Below are 15,407 nucleotides of genomic sequence, written 5' to 3' on the forward strand. Positions count from 1 at the left end.
GCCTCCTGCCTCAGGATGGGACAGTGTGGTCCACACCCCTACTAGAATCTTCCCCCCTCCTTTCATTCTGGGTGTCTTTGCCTTGAACAGTTGGGTTGTTGAGCCACAGCTGAGCACCAGAAAAGACTGTAAGGAACAGAATTTTCCACTTCTTTGATTCCTTTAAAAAGAAGGGTATCTTATGTGACATCTGCTGCCCGAAGTCTTTAGTACTATGCTCCTTCCCAAGTCTTGGCCTCCCTGTACTATTTTCCATGCCCTGGGGATTTTTTATTCTAGTGCTAAGAAGCTTGGTTTCTTTAAGTTGTTGCTTAAACATTTCTCTCTGGGTATATATTTGGTTTGTGTCTGGGAACCCTGTAAAAAAAATGTCATTTAGTAAGCCGAATCTGTTAAATAAATGACGTTACAACTGGCTGTCAGTAATAAAGTAAATAGTGAAAAGATAGCATGATGGGCTGCTCCGTCAGATCTCAGACAACCTGGAAATGGACTTTTGAACTTTCTACTCAGAAAAGCATGTGGTGACTGGGAGTTTGATGCTTTAACAAAATGACAGGCTTATGCAGAACGATATTGACTTTCTGAAGCACTTTGACAGCTTCTTCTCTCACTTTCTTTTCCCTGCAGTGGAATGAGGTGGGCAGGCCCGTATTTGACAGATGTCCAGCGCAAGGCATTTAAAAAACCACGTTCCCTAGGCCACACACAAGTACAGTTCTCAGGCCGAGGTCTGTGTCTGGACACCCTGCTTCCCTGTGCTCCAGTTTCTGAACATACCCCTATTCTAACATGTCTCGTGTCCTTGGTAAATTACTTCATCTCTCTTGCCTCCTTTTTCTAACCTGTGAAGTAAGGTCCTTTAACTATCTTTTCACCATGCCCCAGGGAGCAGGAGTTTGGAAATTGGTTGCAGGTGTAAAGAGGCAATGTTCGGTTTGCCAATTACGCTTTTCAAGCTGTCTTGTCCGTTTCCCCCCTCCCTCCCCCCCGCCCCCATTCCAGCAGAAAGCTAACCTTTCTGTAAGCGTTCCCTTGAATTTGTTGACTGCATTTAGGTTCTTTTAGGTCCTGCCTTCTTTTTGGGAACAGGGGTGGGCGGAGAGGAAGGAAGTGTCCTGCAACTACCAATATTTTCCTCTAGGAGGAGCCGCGCAGCCCAGATGAGAGTGACACGCACCAACTCCAACTCCTTGCCGGGGAACGCTTCATCCCAGTTCCGCGGAGTGCTCGGCCCGAACTGCGCTCGGCCCCTCCCCAGCGGGTCTCGAACCAGCCGCCCTGAGCTCCCGCTTCCCCTCGCTGCGGCAGCCCGGGTCCCGAGGGCGGCGGGCCGGGCGCTGCGTGACCCCTAGTGAACGGCGCCCGCCGGTTCTCACCCCTCCCCTCCCCTCCCATCCTCCCTTCCCGTTTCACCCCTCCCCTCCCCCCTCCCCAAGCCTGACAGCCCGGGAGCTGCCAAGCAGGGCGCAGCCATGGGAAGAGGAGGCGGTCTAGGGAGCGGCGGCGGCGGCAGCGGCGGCTGCTGCAGCGGCGGCGGCGGCGGCGGCTGCTGTTGAGCGGAGGCAGCGGCGAGGACCCCGGGCTGGGGCCGCGCAGGCCGGAGGGCCCCGCGCCCTCGGCCCCAGCGCGGCCGCGAACCGCGCTCTCTCTCCGGAGGCGAGCCTCAGAGGTACTGGAAGGGAGCGCCGGAATCGGGCTCTTATTTTCCCCATGTTGTGTCGGGGGGCCTGGGAGTGGAGCCTGGGACGCCAGTTGTTTATGCAAGTGGGGATCTGTCTTATGTATTTACACGGATAATTTTTGTCCTGGTGACTTGGGGGTTGGCACTGCTCCCCTTCTCTTCACCAAGAAGTTGTTTTCTGCTGGTGGGTAGTTGTAACCCGATCCACGCTCTGGACGTGTGCGTGTGTGTATGTGTAAGTTGGTGGGGGCGTCAGGGAGTTGGGGGTGACAGACGAACCATCCCACGCTGGCGCCTGCTCCCACCCGCGTTTGCGGTGCCCGGAGGGGCTTCCTCCGAAGCCAGTTTTGTTAAAGTCTTAGAAGTTTTGCGACTGTTTCTGTTTGACATCATCAGCCAGCCGGGCTGGGGCAGGAACTGCTGAGGCTTCGCCGCTAAGCGGGGAGAGGTCCCTGGCTGCGCCGCGGGAGGAGAGGGGAGGTTGTTCGGCTGTGCGCCTCTACACCGCGCGCTCCTTCCCAAAGCGCACCACCCTTGCGCGTTTCTGCGGACTGCAGCCGCGCATTGGCACCGGCGGAGCTGGGGTCAGTTAGAGTCACGGTCACCAGTCCCCATGAGCTGGGGTGGGTGGAGATCGTGGCGAACCGAACTCCTCCAGCCCTGAACACACTCGTGGTTATGAAATCAACCAGGCTTAAAGTTTTGACAGAACTGCCCGAGGCAAGAGAGCCGCGCGGGTGAGTGGGGTAGCGACGGGTCTGGGGAGAAGACTGACGGCGCGCAGAGGGTGCTGGGTAGGGTCACCCACTTGCGGGTGCACAGGGAAGTCTGTTTTGGGGTGAGTGCTTTATATATGAGCCGGAGCGGGGGGTACGCCTGCCGGGGCCATGCTGTGGGAGTGGGTGGCCCGGTGCAGGGTCAGTGGGCTGAATGGGTGTACGTGCGCGCTGTGTGTGTGCGCGCGGTGTGTGTGCGCCTGGGGGGGCGTGTCGGAGCCTGAGCCAGTAGGGTGTGCAGGGGGGTTGGGGGGAGGAGGCCAGAGAGGTGCCGCCCGCCTGTTTGTGCCGCCAGGAGACCTTGGAAGGGACAGGGAAAGGTAACGGGAGGCCAGAGGGTTGGGAAGTCGCAGGAGTCTCTGTACAGGATTTAAGTACCACGGACTTTAAAATACTAATCCCTTTGCCTACGAAAGGCTGGAGGTGGAGGTTTCTGGAGCTCTCAGGAGACCTGCATAGGAGGACGGAGGGTCTAGGAGACGTGTGAATGTGTGGGTCCAGAAGCCCGGAGACGCGGACCCAGGTTGGATCCGTGGATCAGAGATTCCCAGGGTACTGTTGTCCACAGCCTCTGGGGTGTTTAGACTCCCTGGTGTGTGTGCCTGGGAAGGCACTCATCTTTCCTCACAGTGGCAGTTCTGTGCCCTGAGCAGGTGGTGTCATCTTGGAAGTCCTCCTCTCTGGGATGCCAGGGTATAGACCTTGGAGGTCTATAGTATTGAAACATTTCCAGAAATTAAAATGCTGGATAGGAACGAAATAAAATGATTTAGTAGGCAGAGTTGTTGGTTCCATCTTTTCTGTGATTGAGGATTCTTTTTCCTTTTGAGAAAAACAAAGCTCAGTGTTCCCAGATTAGATTTCAAGGGGTCTGGTCATTTGTGGTTTCCCTTCAGATGGACTTTAGATGGAGCTGGAAGGATGTGTTTTAAGCCCAGAGACCACTGGAAAACTTCATTCGTAGCTTAAGTATGTCCCATCTCTCATCTTCTTCCACCCTCGTAAACTTTTTGCTTCACATGAGTCTAAGGAAAGTTGGTGAGTCAACATTCAGCTTTTCTTTTGGAGTAAATATATCACAGTGAAATTATAGCTTGGGTATCCTGAATGGCACGGAAAACTAACACTTAATGGGCAGAGGTGTGAAATGAAAATCTATAAATGCATTGACAAAGCAACGACACAAGTGCATTTTTTTTCAAACTGAGCATAACTTTGCCTTGCAAATATTTGTTCTAGGCAGAGTTTGGGGCTGTGTTTTTGATTGTTAGTTTTTAAACAGCAGACTTCACATCATAAACCTCTTAAAAATGGATTCTAGACGCCTTTTCTGTGCTATCTCTGGTGCCTGTGTTAACAGATGTTTACGGTGCTTAGTAACCTATGGAATTGTGTTGAGTATCTTGTTAGCTCAAGACAAAATGTTTATAGCATAATGTAATAAATGAGCCCTAGCTGCACTCTGCTTCTGCTAAGCACGTGAAGCACCCCAGCATGGAAACAAATCTTGAAGTTGGTCCAACTTGGCGAGCCTTTTTGGCTATCTGCTGGTAAGCGTTGTTAATGTAAAGATAAATCTGAGTGATACACTGAGAATGTGGCACAGCAAATTGTTTAGCTTAGAAAAAAGGCATGGGTTATATTTTTTAAATCTGCTAATCTTAAGCCTCTCTGGTCATTCTGCTGGTAAATTGCACAATTCTGGAGATTTGGTTTACTTTCAGGGAAGACATTTTTTAAAAGTATGTCAATAATGAAAATAACTTCTAGTTTTTAGTGTGTTCACATGCGTCCATACAAACCATCACTTTTTCTTCTTAAAAAAGAAAACCCTATAATATCTGTGGTAATGACAAATAATATGAATATTCAAATCACGTAATCACTTTCGGAATCTTGAATTGATAAGAACTGAAGTTTGGTAAGGCTGAAGTCAGACCTTTGCTAATTGGGTAAACAAGGCAACACAGGATGTCTTTTTGGCAAGTGATTTTTTCCAACCCGGGACAATATAATGTAAACAATATACTCAATAACATGGTTGATTAGTATGATCACCGACTTTATAGGTAACTCTCTATTGGGGCAAGAACTTCTACTTCAGTAGCGCTCTATGTTAGTGGGCCAGCTTACCTCTCCTTGGAAATAATCAGATGGAAATCTTGCTTCCTCACTAGCCAGTCCATTCTAGGAGAGATTTATGTTTAGAAAGTTCTGCCTGTACTGAATCAACACTTTCTTCTGCTCACTGGCCTAGTATTAAGTTGCTGGAGCCACACGCAATGAATCTAATCTCTCTTCCCTTTAAGTGCTGTATTGGAAAACAAACAGTATGCTCCTTCTTCCTGGATTCTTTTTTGCCTGTTCTTGGAGCTATTCCTCACCCACTGTGGGGTACCACCCTTTTCTGCCCTGACCAGTATGCCCTCGAGTCCACATTCTCTCCATCCCTCCTAATGTACGTCATCGAAAACATAGATGTGAAATCCTTAGTCCTGGACTTTCTATATCTGTTAAGTCAGCTTAATATTCATGAGCTGTTTTAGCCATCTCATTACACTGTTCACTAATCTCAAACCTGTAAACAACTCACTCTTTTCAGATTATTAATCATCCACAGTCAAAACATTATGATAATAGTTTCAAAACATTTTTTCATGCCTGAACTCCCAATAAATCTGTGGAAAGTATAATACTGTGCAGGTAAATAGAATTCTACATGCAGTGAAGACAGCTACCTAATTTCTTACCATCAAGGAATACCAAGCCCCAGAACAGCAGAAGTAGAATGTTCTGAAGACAAGCAAATTGCAACTGCATGTTACAGGCAGGTAGAGACTACATTGCGAGGTATTCTTTTCATGGACCTCATTGTGTCTGTTTCCACGAGCATGAGTCAGTACTAGCAATCAGCATTTATTGAAGGCTTGTTCTATCCAAGTCCTGGACACTATGCCATCTGGCGCTAAATGAGGTGAAAGTACATCAGACAGAAATGCTTCTTCAGGCAACTGGGATTTAAGGTGTACATACAGGACATGAACTGAGTCAACAACCCCATCTTCCTCTGGAGGTAAATGCCTGCCAATGCCGCAGGGAAGTCTAGAGCAGGTATATCTGGCCGTCAGCCCTAAGGGAGTTCCCTGATGCTCCTCACTTACCAAGTCCTCGCCTTGGAGTAAGGAAGCAAAGCTGGTATATACAGGACAGACAGGGGAGAGGGTGTGCTTCAAAGGCAACCACTTTGGGACCCATCAGAGCTCAGTTTGAGTCTGAGCTTTACCACCAACATGCAAATTAACTCCTCTGAGACTCACTTTTCTCCTCTGTGAGAATTCTAATGCCTACCGCCTCGGGCTGAGGCATTTCCACACAACATCTATAGCATTTATGGCCTGTACTCCTCATTAGACACCTATCTGTTATGATTGATTTCTCTTTTGTGTATCCGTCTGAGGCTTCTTGACTAAATTATGAGTTTCCCAGCTGAGAATCTGACACAGATGAGAATCTTCTGTCTTCCTGCAGGAAATGTTTATGGTTGACGATGATGACAATGTTGTTTGTTTCAGCAAGTCTGGATGTGAAAGAAATGACCATTTCTTCTCGGCAAAGAGAGAAAACGAACCTGTGATATAGACTGACATCTGGGCCTATCAGAAGGCCCTACTGTGTGCACAGACCTTCAGTCAGGACAAGGGGCCAATGAGAGTCTTGTGCTCTTAGATGAAATTGTCCGTGCTGTCCCCCTCCTGTGTGTGTGTGTGTGTGTGTGTGTGTGTGTGTGTGTGTGTGTGTGTTTGCAGTAAGAGTCGTCACTCATCCCCCTTGCATATTACATTTGCTTCTTTGCTTTATTCTGTTCTCATATAAAGGGAGGAAATAATCAATGATAAAGTGCACCTTTTTAAAGTTCAGAAATCAGTTTCACTACTCCCTACCTCATATCCACCCTCCCCCCGCCAAAAAAAAATTATAGTAGACCCACTGATAAGTATTTGGATATATAAGTTCTAAACCAAAGTTCAACTTTGATATAAGAAACCTGCAAGTTAGGATGGCATCATGGGAAATAATAGTAAACTAGGGTGTCAGGAAACCTGGGTCCCCTCTAAGCTCTGCCTCTAACAGGCTTTGTAATTGTTGCAAACTACTGAATTTCTTGGGTTTCATATTTCTTACACATTAATAACAAATAAACAACAACAAAAAAAGAGGAGTAAACAAGATGACCTCTTAGGATTCTTTTCAGGGCTATGTTTGAATCCATCAAATTATTGAATTTCTCTCTTCTCTCAGCTCTTTTGGGGCTTTGCTTGAATGTCTGCGGGAACACCTATTTCATTCATTTTCAGTTTCATGGTCTACTTTTTACATATCTGTCTTCCTTGCTAGGCTGTGGATTTTTCAAGAGCAGAAAATAAATTTTATTCATTTTTATATTTTTCCACTCTGCTGAATGCTGTAAACATAGCAGTTGTGGGAAAAGTGTTAGTTGAATTAATGTGGGCTGCTTTGGACAGTCAAGCTATAATTTATATCGCTTATTTAACAATATACAACAATTTTGAATATAAGCATCAGGAAATAGTGTTTGCTGATTCTTTTCCCTTACCATTAATTTTTCTTTTAGTCAATGAAGTAAAACAGTTAAAAATGTAATCACACCTGTGCTTCCAGCTCCTGTTCTACACAATACCAGCTCATCACGGTCTGGTGCAGGAGGTCTTTCTGAAGTAGTTTCTTTCCTTTTGTTGTTGGTTTTGCTTTGAGCTAAAGAAAATTCCATGATGAGTACCAGACTCTTAAAAGAAGGATGACAGAGAGGGTCATTGTTTAGTCTCAACTTCTTCATTGGGTGTTTCTCACTACCTTTTAATATAGGTAAATGAAGCCTTAGGTCAGGCACAAATTTCACTTACTAATGATTCATAGGAAGGCAGTGATTTTTGTCAGAAATTGTTGGGCTGTGTGTTTTTAATTAGCATCTCAACTTACCTTCAAATATTCCATTCCAAAATCAGTAGATAATTTCTTCTACAGAGTCCTTAAAACTTCCAGATGTGTTTACTGCTCTGATTAGGGCTTGCGTCTTTTGTTATTGACTAGACTTCGGTCAGTTTTCTTTAGAAGAATATCATTATAATCCCAGTGAATTATTCTTCTTATATTGTGAATTCGTTTAAACATAAACAAGTCTATTCCCAGCTGGCTGGGCTTCTAAGTGGAGAGTGTATCCTAGGGAAAACACTCACTTCATGGAGATTTGGCGCCGGTGGTAGAAAGCACCCTGATAAATCCCGCAGTCAGCACTAGAACCAAAAGGGCTTGCAAATTGAACAGGTGCTTTGATGTATTTATCTATGGTGGACAGCCTGCTATGCTAGACATTTGCTATAATAACTCCTTGATTGTATCCTCAGTTGTTTATCAAATGAAACATTTAAAGTAGTATATAATTAAAAACCTTAAAAGAGGCATCCCTCTCTGTTCCTTTAGTATATTAGAAATATGATAGTCACTGGTACAAAGAAAAACTCTTTTTTTTTTCTCGTTTAAAAAATGTACTTTATCATAGTAAGCATCACATCCATCTTTTTTATCTTTGAGTGGCCATATAAAAAAAAAAAAAAGTAGAGTGAGACCATTACAAAACAGAGGCTTACATAGTTCTCTCCCCATGCTCATTAAAATAGAAGGTGCTACCGTGATGCAGAAAATAGCTCATCTCAAGTTTGATGACGGCTGATGAGTCTTCAGTCAGACTGCCAATTTTGATTGCTATGGTTCAGGAAATCAGCCTTTGTCCTTGGTCAGGATGATGGCATATGATCCTACTTCACCCTATCAGCTGCTTCTTTGGACATCTTCAAGCTATGTTATTGTTATTCCAGAAAATCTCAATTTGGTAAAGCAAAGTAAAGAGGAGCCTTGAAAAGCATATATGAAGGAGAAATAAAAAGATTCCTAAAGACAAAACCTCTACAGTGGCTTCTTCCCAAAGGAGTAGAAGAAAATACCAGAATCCCTGGACAAGATGATGATGACTGAAGAAAAGACACCATTTTTATACCTAGCAAGTCTGAAATATTATAGAAAGAGCAGCAAAATGAAGAGGAAGGATTTCTTTCCTATCAGCAGTCAGTGTAGCATCTTATTTCCAATAGGGACATTGGCAAAACAGTACTCTGCTTGTCATAGAATAAACATTTAATAAATATTTTATTAATGACGTTAGTATGTAGTAAAACACAGAGAGAAATTGAATTGTTGACAAGAAGTATGTGGAGAGTTGGGGGCAAAGGGACGTGGATAGGATCGGGTGATAACTAGGATTGAAGCTCGTAATGCAAATTTGGTATATTTCTCCTTAGATTAATGATGGCACCCAAACCTGATGACCAACTTTCCAAAGTGGATCTTGTTCAGGGCCTTGGAAACATCTAGAAGTTTGTAATATTTGAAGCAAGACGGAGACATTTTGAATTTTTCTGTAGGACTCAGTAGGACTGGGGAGACACATCCAGTTTGCCAGCTCAGCATTCCATTGAAGGGATATCCTGTAACCTCCTTTCTCATTGCATAGTCCAGAGTTTTTCTTTACACCTTCATGATTCCACTGGACCCCGTTCCTGCTTGAGCTCCTAATTTGTTGATGAAAATTTGGTGAGGTGGGATTTCTATAACTTTGGGAATTCTCTATCTTTGAGATACATTTTATTAAAAAAAAAAAAAAAACTTTTGACTGTGGGATATTTTACATAAACAAAGTAAAGAAAATAGTATTTTGAGCCTCAGGTACCCATTACTCAGCTTCCAGAGTCATCAATATTTTGCTAATCTTCTTTCATCTTTCCACCGTGCCCCTGAGTATTTTAAAGCAGTCTCAGACATCTTGTCCTTTCGTTTTGTAGATGTAAATATTATACTTTAGGATGCATATCTAACAAGTAAGCCTCCTATTTTTAATAACTGCATGGTCTGTACTTTATGGAGGATAGAGAGATAATACTTTATGAAAGGACATTATCCTCTTCAGGCCTGACTCTGTGATATGATGGAGGTGTGATTGTGAGTACACACACATTTATACACATACACATCCATGTAGGACTGGTCCTCTTTTGTAACTCAGGCCCCAGCTCAAATATCACCTTCTCAAAAGGACTTCTCTGACCCTTAGCTAGAGTAACCTTTCCCCAACTAGGTCATGCTATCGTATAACCCTGTTTTAGTTTCTTCACAGCACTTATCACTATCTAATATTATCTTATTTATTAATTTCTTTTTCTATTTTTTGTCCCTCTCCACCAACAAAAATGTAAGCTCCCTAATAGTAGAGACCTTTTCTGTTCACTTTATATCGCATAGAAAATCCTTTGTAAGTTTTGGTTGAATGAATGCATTTTAGTAGTTAATGGAAGTTTTGTTAGCATTCTTCCAAAAATTTATTTTCCTTCCACACGTCCAAAACTGCATGACTTTCATGTGCCAATTCCTAGTGTATTTATAATTTGGTGAGATTTCCTCATGGTATGGAGTGAGGGACCAAAGATAATCCAGGTTAGTTGTAATATCTCTCCATAAATGACCTTAAACTGATATATTCAATAGCCACTTCACTTGATCAGCAAATATAGTTATGAGTAGCATCTTGGTTTGGATTTCTCCCAGAAGAAAGCCATAACACAAGGATTCAGGTAAAAGTTTATTTGAGAAAGTGAAAAAAGGAAGCGAAAGGAGCCAATAAAGGGTGTGTTATGAAGCAAGTTACCGTCATTGGCAACTGGAGTTTGTCATCTTCCTGGAGAGATTTTGGGAGCCCAGGCAAAACACACACCTGAGCCCTCTCACCCAAGGTTGAAAGAGTTTGAATAATTTACCCACCAACTTCCATCAGTCACTAATTCCTGGTCACTAACATTCAGGAGGGCAAAGCAATCTCAAGATGCAAGAGAGAACCTTCAGGCAGAGAAATACAGGTGCTGGCAGTTAGAAATTAGGCAGTGTGCCCTATTAGGGGTAAGAGGGCACGGTTGGGGAAGGGACAGGCATCTTGCATTGGATAACACAGTATGATTTTTTAAAATAAACTTTTTATTTCTCCACTTGCCCATCCCCTATCCTTGGTGCCTTTTGATGGGCATGCAGTCTTTGACAAAACTGTATTATGAAACATGCATGGTATATTTCTTAGTAAGCTGGATTAACTGTCAGCCTTGGATCTGTGGAACATTTTCAGAGCCTAACTAACAATTGTAAAACCTGTTATCTTGATATACACATACATTGACCATAAAGCTCATCAGAAAGTTACCCCATGCTCTAATAATAAAGTTTTGATCCAGGGCCAATTATAGGCTTGGAAGCAAAGCACCTCTATAGAGCAGGCATTGATGTTGTGTAATAATTCAAATATTTTATTATTTTATAATGTGTTTAAGTCTGGATAGTTAACCTCCATTTCTCAGTCTTTCCATAGTTACTATACTTTTTTTTTTTTTTTTTTTTTTTACATATTACATGAAGGATATGGACTATTCAGTGAAATCTTTGACTGATCTTTATACTTTCAATAGCCCAACTGAAAATTACCCTTGGTTGCCTTGGAACTTGGGGCATAAAATTCAGAAGAAATTTTTATAAATTATTCAAGCTTTGACCCTGGGAAGATAAACAACATGGATATCTAGGCTAACCAATGCTTAAATTCCTCTAACCTCTAATTCTAAATTCAGAAAAGAATAGGCTTTAAGGTTTTTTGTTAATTTTTGCTTTGATTACAAGTTGTTGGAAGCTTAGAGTCAGTATCTAACAACACAATCTATGTAAAACACAAATTATTGGCTCAGAATGAGATCTAACTTCTAAGAAGATACAAAGGGACAATCATGTAAAAATGGTCTTTGTTTTCTTAGAAGGAATAAACAGGGATTGATTGAAAGGTAATCCCTTCAGATTCTAAAGTTTAAAGCATTGCACATTTTTAAAGGAGAAAAAGCATTACCTTTCAGATCACATGTATGAAACTGTTTACTTAAATGGCTACCTTAGGTTGGCATGGTTTTTTTTTTGTTTTTTTTTTTAAAGAAATTCACGTTCTTTTATTTATTTATTTATGACTGTGTTGAGTCTTCGTTTCTGTGCGAGGGCTTTCTCGAGTTGCGGCAAGTGGGGACCACTCTTCATCGCGGTGCGCGGGCCTCTCACCATCGCGGCCTCTCTTGTTGCGGAGCACAGGCTCCAGACGCGCAGGCTCAGTAGTTGTGGCTCACGGGCCTAGTTGCTCCGCGGCATGTGGGATCTTCCCGGACCAGGGCTCGAACCCGTGTCCCCTGCATTGGCAGGCAGATTCTCAACCACTGCGCCACCAGGGAAGCCCTAGTGACTCATTTCTAACGAACAGAATAATGTAGAAGTGAAGATGTGCAACTTTGGAGACTAAATCATTCAAAGGCACTGTGGCTTCTGTCTTGGTTGCTCTGTCTTTTGGACCATTCATGCTGGGAGAAACCAACAGCCATGTTTTGAGCTGCCCTATGGAGAGGCCCACATGGAAAGAAAGTGAGGGAGTCCCATGGCCAGTGTGGAATGAAGAGCTCAGGCCCCCAACCCAGCAGCCAGCGTGAAACCGAAGCCTCTTCATAGCAGCCACCATAAGAGTGACCTTGGAGGTGGAGCCTTCAGCACCAGTCCAGCCTCAGAGTGACTGCAGTCCCCTCCCTGCCAACAACTTGACTGCAACCTTGTGAAAGACCCTGAGCCGGAATCACCTAGCGAGCTTCTTCTAGGTCCCTGCCCCTAGACTGTAAGATAATAAATGCTTGTTGTGTTAAACTGCTAAATTTTGAGTTAACTTGTTATGCAGTAGATAGCTGCAATAGATAGCTAAGGCAGCCTAACACTGCCTTGATCATTAAAAAAATAGTTTTAATTTTATTAAATCTTAAATTTTGAAATATTGATCCAGCAAGGAGAAATTTTCCAGAAAAAAACAGCTGCCAAATGTGAGTAGTAAAATATTAATGCCCCGTTAACATAATAGTTATAATGACTTCCCTGGGATTTGGGATTTTGTAATTCAACGGACAACTGCCTTAAAAGTCCATGATTTAAAAGGAAGGGTATTAATAATAACCACATTGTTGAAGAGAGCATTTTGAACTTTTAAAAAATTCTTGTGGGAAAACTCAGGAAGTATTTTGTTTGGTAAGTTATCACTCAAAATCTTAAATTGTCAGGAGCACGCTTGCACTTTACATTATTTAAAGAGGGATATAAAACAAAGTTGAATTTTAACCTCTTACCTAGTGATTTCACTCAACTTTTCAAAGGGGGTCCTAAAAGCTCATAGGTCAAGCCGTGTCTTGGTTTGCTCTGCCTGCCAAATTGAATTAACTCTGCTTTATGGCCACTTGGCAGTTTAATAAATTACTTGGACTTTGATTAATATCTTTTGAGCTTAAGCCCAAGAATTTGTATAAGACTTTGGGACATAGTACTGTAAACTTATTTAAAGATGGACTCTCAGAGCTGGAAGGGATAGGTTAGTGTTGGTTTTAGTACATGTATAGGTTCTGAATTTGGAGCATTTTAAGATCCTTATGGAAGATTCTAAATGATTTGCCTTTTTAAAAAATATGTGAAAGTGATTTTTTTCTTATATATCTACCAAGTAAGTGATTTAAGTAAGTTAAGGAATTCATTCATGAAGTGGATATGGCTAGTTCTTGTTTGGTTTTCAGAATGAATTATAGACACACTGGTTTTCCTTCCCTACATTGGAGAACACAGATCAGACCCTGCGAGTCCTTCCCTTTCAAGGTTTTTTCCTCCATGCAGCCTATACCCCGAAAAAGTATTTAAAAAAGACTTTTTATATTGAACTGGACTTGAAAGTTTATGCTTGACCTTGATTCTGGGTCTGTGCTGCAGGGCAGGATAAAGATGAGGTACTAGAATACTATCATATGGTAAGCAACTCAGACATAGCCTCTGCCTCACAGGAGTTCATGGTCTAGAATGGAGGAGGACATTAGCCAAGTATAATTAAAAACAGTTTTAAGTACTATGGAATAAAAGTATAAGGAGACATGATTCAGGCTGGGGCTTGGTGGTTGGGGAAGGCTTTCAAAAGAAGATATTTGAAATCTAAAGGCATAGAAGTAGGAGGAGGAAGGAAGAGCAATCTGGGCAGAGGGAACAGGAGCCAGAAAGGTACCCAGTACTGTTGAGAACCGAAAACAGTCAGTGTGGCCAGAGCCCAGAGAGCAAGGAGCATGGCCTAAGAAGAGGCCAGAGAAGGAAGCAGGGACTGTATCTCACATGATCTTGCAGGCTGCATTGTAGTCTTATCAGTAGAGAGGGAAATAGAAAACCATGGAAGGTTTTGAAGCAAAATGGTGACACAGTCAGGTTTGCATTTGAAGGAGGTCACTTGGCTCCATAATGAAGGATGGATGGAGGAGGAGTGGACAGAGGTGTTCAGGGAGATGGGTTCTGAATCTGTTGGAGGCCAGAGGTGTTGGTAGCGTGGGCCAGAGTGGTGGTGATGAAGATGGGGAGAAGTGGAGAGATTTACTGTTACTTATGGTTAATAGATACACCACTTATTTATGAAGGAAAGTAGACTGGACTTCGTGCTGACTTGGATATGATTGTGTGAGGGACGCCATGGAAAACTCCCCGGTATTTGGCTTCTTCAGGGGAACGGGGAACACTGGAGGGAGACCAGGCATAGGTTAGGAGAAAGTACTTTGGTTTGGGGCCATTTTCAGTTGGAGCCCTTTTTAAGACATCCGTTAGGAGATTCCGTGTGGTCTTGGTCCTGGATCAGAGGTGTCTGGAGGTATAAATTTGGAAGTCAGGGGTTTAGACACAGTATTGAAGCCACAAAGGTATCACTCTTAGCTCACAGAGTGAAAATGGAGTGAGAGAAGAAAGCCTAGCTCTGAGCCATGAGGAATTCCAACATTTAAAAGCCACGTGGAGGAAAAGCTGACAAATAAGAATGAGAAGTGTGACAGAGAAGATGCTAGAGTGTCATCTCAGAGGCCAGGGAAAGAGAGTCATTTAAGATGCTGCTGAAGGGTAAAGTAAAAAGGGCCCTGTAAGTGTCCTTTGGGTTAGTAAAACGATGTCTGGAAGGACTTCAGGGAGAGCTGGGCTGGTGTAATGATGGAGCAGAGGCCAGAATGAAGCGTCCTGGGGAGCGGGGGGAGTGAACAAAGGGGCACAGTGGTTAGAGATAGCTCAAGACATTTGGCTCTGGAGGGGAACAAAAGGATGGAGCTTTAACTAGAGGAGGAAATAGCATTAAGGGAGAGGTTTCTAAAGTTAGGAGACCCAAGCTTGTCTAAGGGTTGATGGGAAAGAGCAATGGGGAGGATGAGGGTCGAAGTGAGAGAAAGGGTGGGTAATCAATCATGCAGGATTCCCAAGAAGATAGAAAGGGTTCCACTCTGAGGACAGCTGGAGGAATCAGACAGGAGAGAGGATTCCTTCCCTTCTGCGCTAGGAGGGAAGAAGGGAAGGGTGCAGATGCCGAGGTGTGGTAGCTGCAAGTTAAAGGCGTCTCTATGAAATGGCTTCTTTGAAAAGTAGCTGAATGGGAGAGAGAAAGGGATGGCATCCTGGCAAAGAAAGGAAGTAGTTTCAGATTTTTGAGGAGGACAGAGAAAGCTTGAATATATGAAAGGGAGTAAATTAGTAAAGCTTAGTAGGATCCCTAGTCATTTCTTGAAGGCCCAGTTGAGGCTGATGGTCACAAATTCATGGTGATACACTGTTTAAAAGAATTATAAAGTATTTGATGCTTTCTGGAGGCATTCAGCATTGTCAAGCACAGGGAAAGTGGGATCATCTAGGCCTAAGGTTTTGTCAGAGAGCTGTGATGAAAAGATGGCAGCAGCAAGGGAGCCTCTGAAATGATCAACCAGGAATCTAAG

The 15,407-nt window shown here is 43.3% G+C and overlaps 1 protein-coding gene across 2 annotated transcripts in view; it reads left to right on the forward strand.

The window, feature by feature from the left end:
* Nucleotides 1-1,160: 1,160 nt before the first annotated feature.
* GHR (growth hormone receptor) overlaps nt 1,161-15,407 on the forward strand; it is a gene marked incomplete at its 5' end in the record, with an annotated part of 278,629 nt that continues 264,382 nt past the window's right edge. Inside the window, one exon of one of the 2 annotated variants that reach the window (XM_082382300.1) lies at nt 1,161-1,672. Of the gene's footprint in view, nt 1,673-2,252; nt 2,422-15,407 lie in introns of those variants that run through there. The other variant, XM_082382302.1, reaches the window with a different exon arrangement.

The sequence above is a fragment of the Balaenoptera borealis genome (assembly GCF_965194805.1).
Source record: "Balaenoptera borealis genome assembly, chromosome: 2".
Lineage (NCBI taxonomy): Eukaryota > Metazoa > Chordata > Mammalia > Artiodactyla > Balaenopteridae > Balaenoptera > Balaenoptera borealis.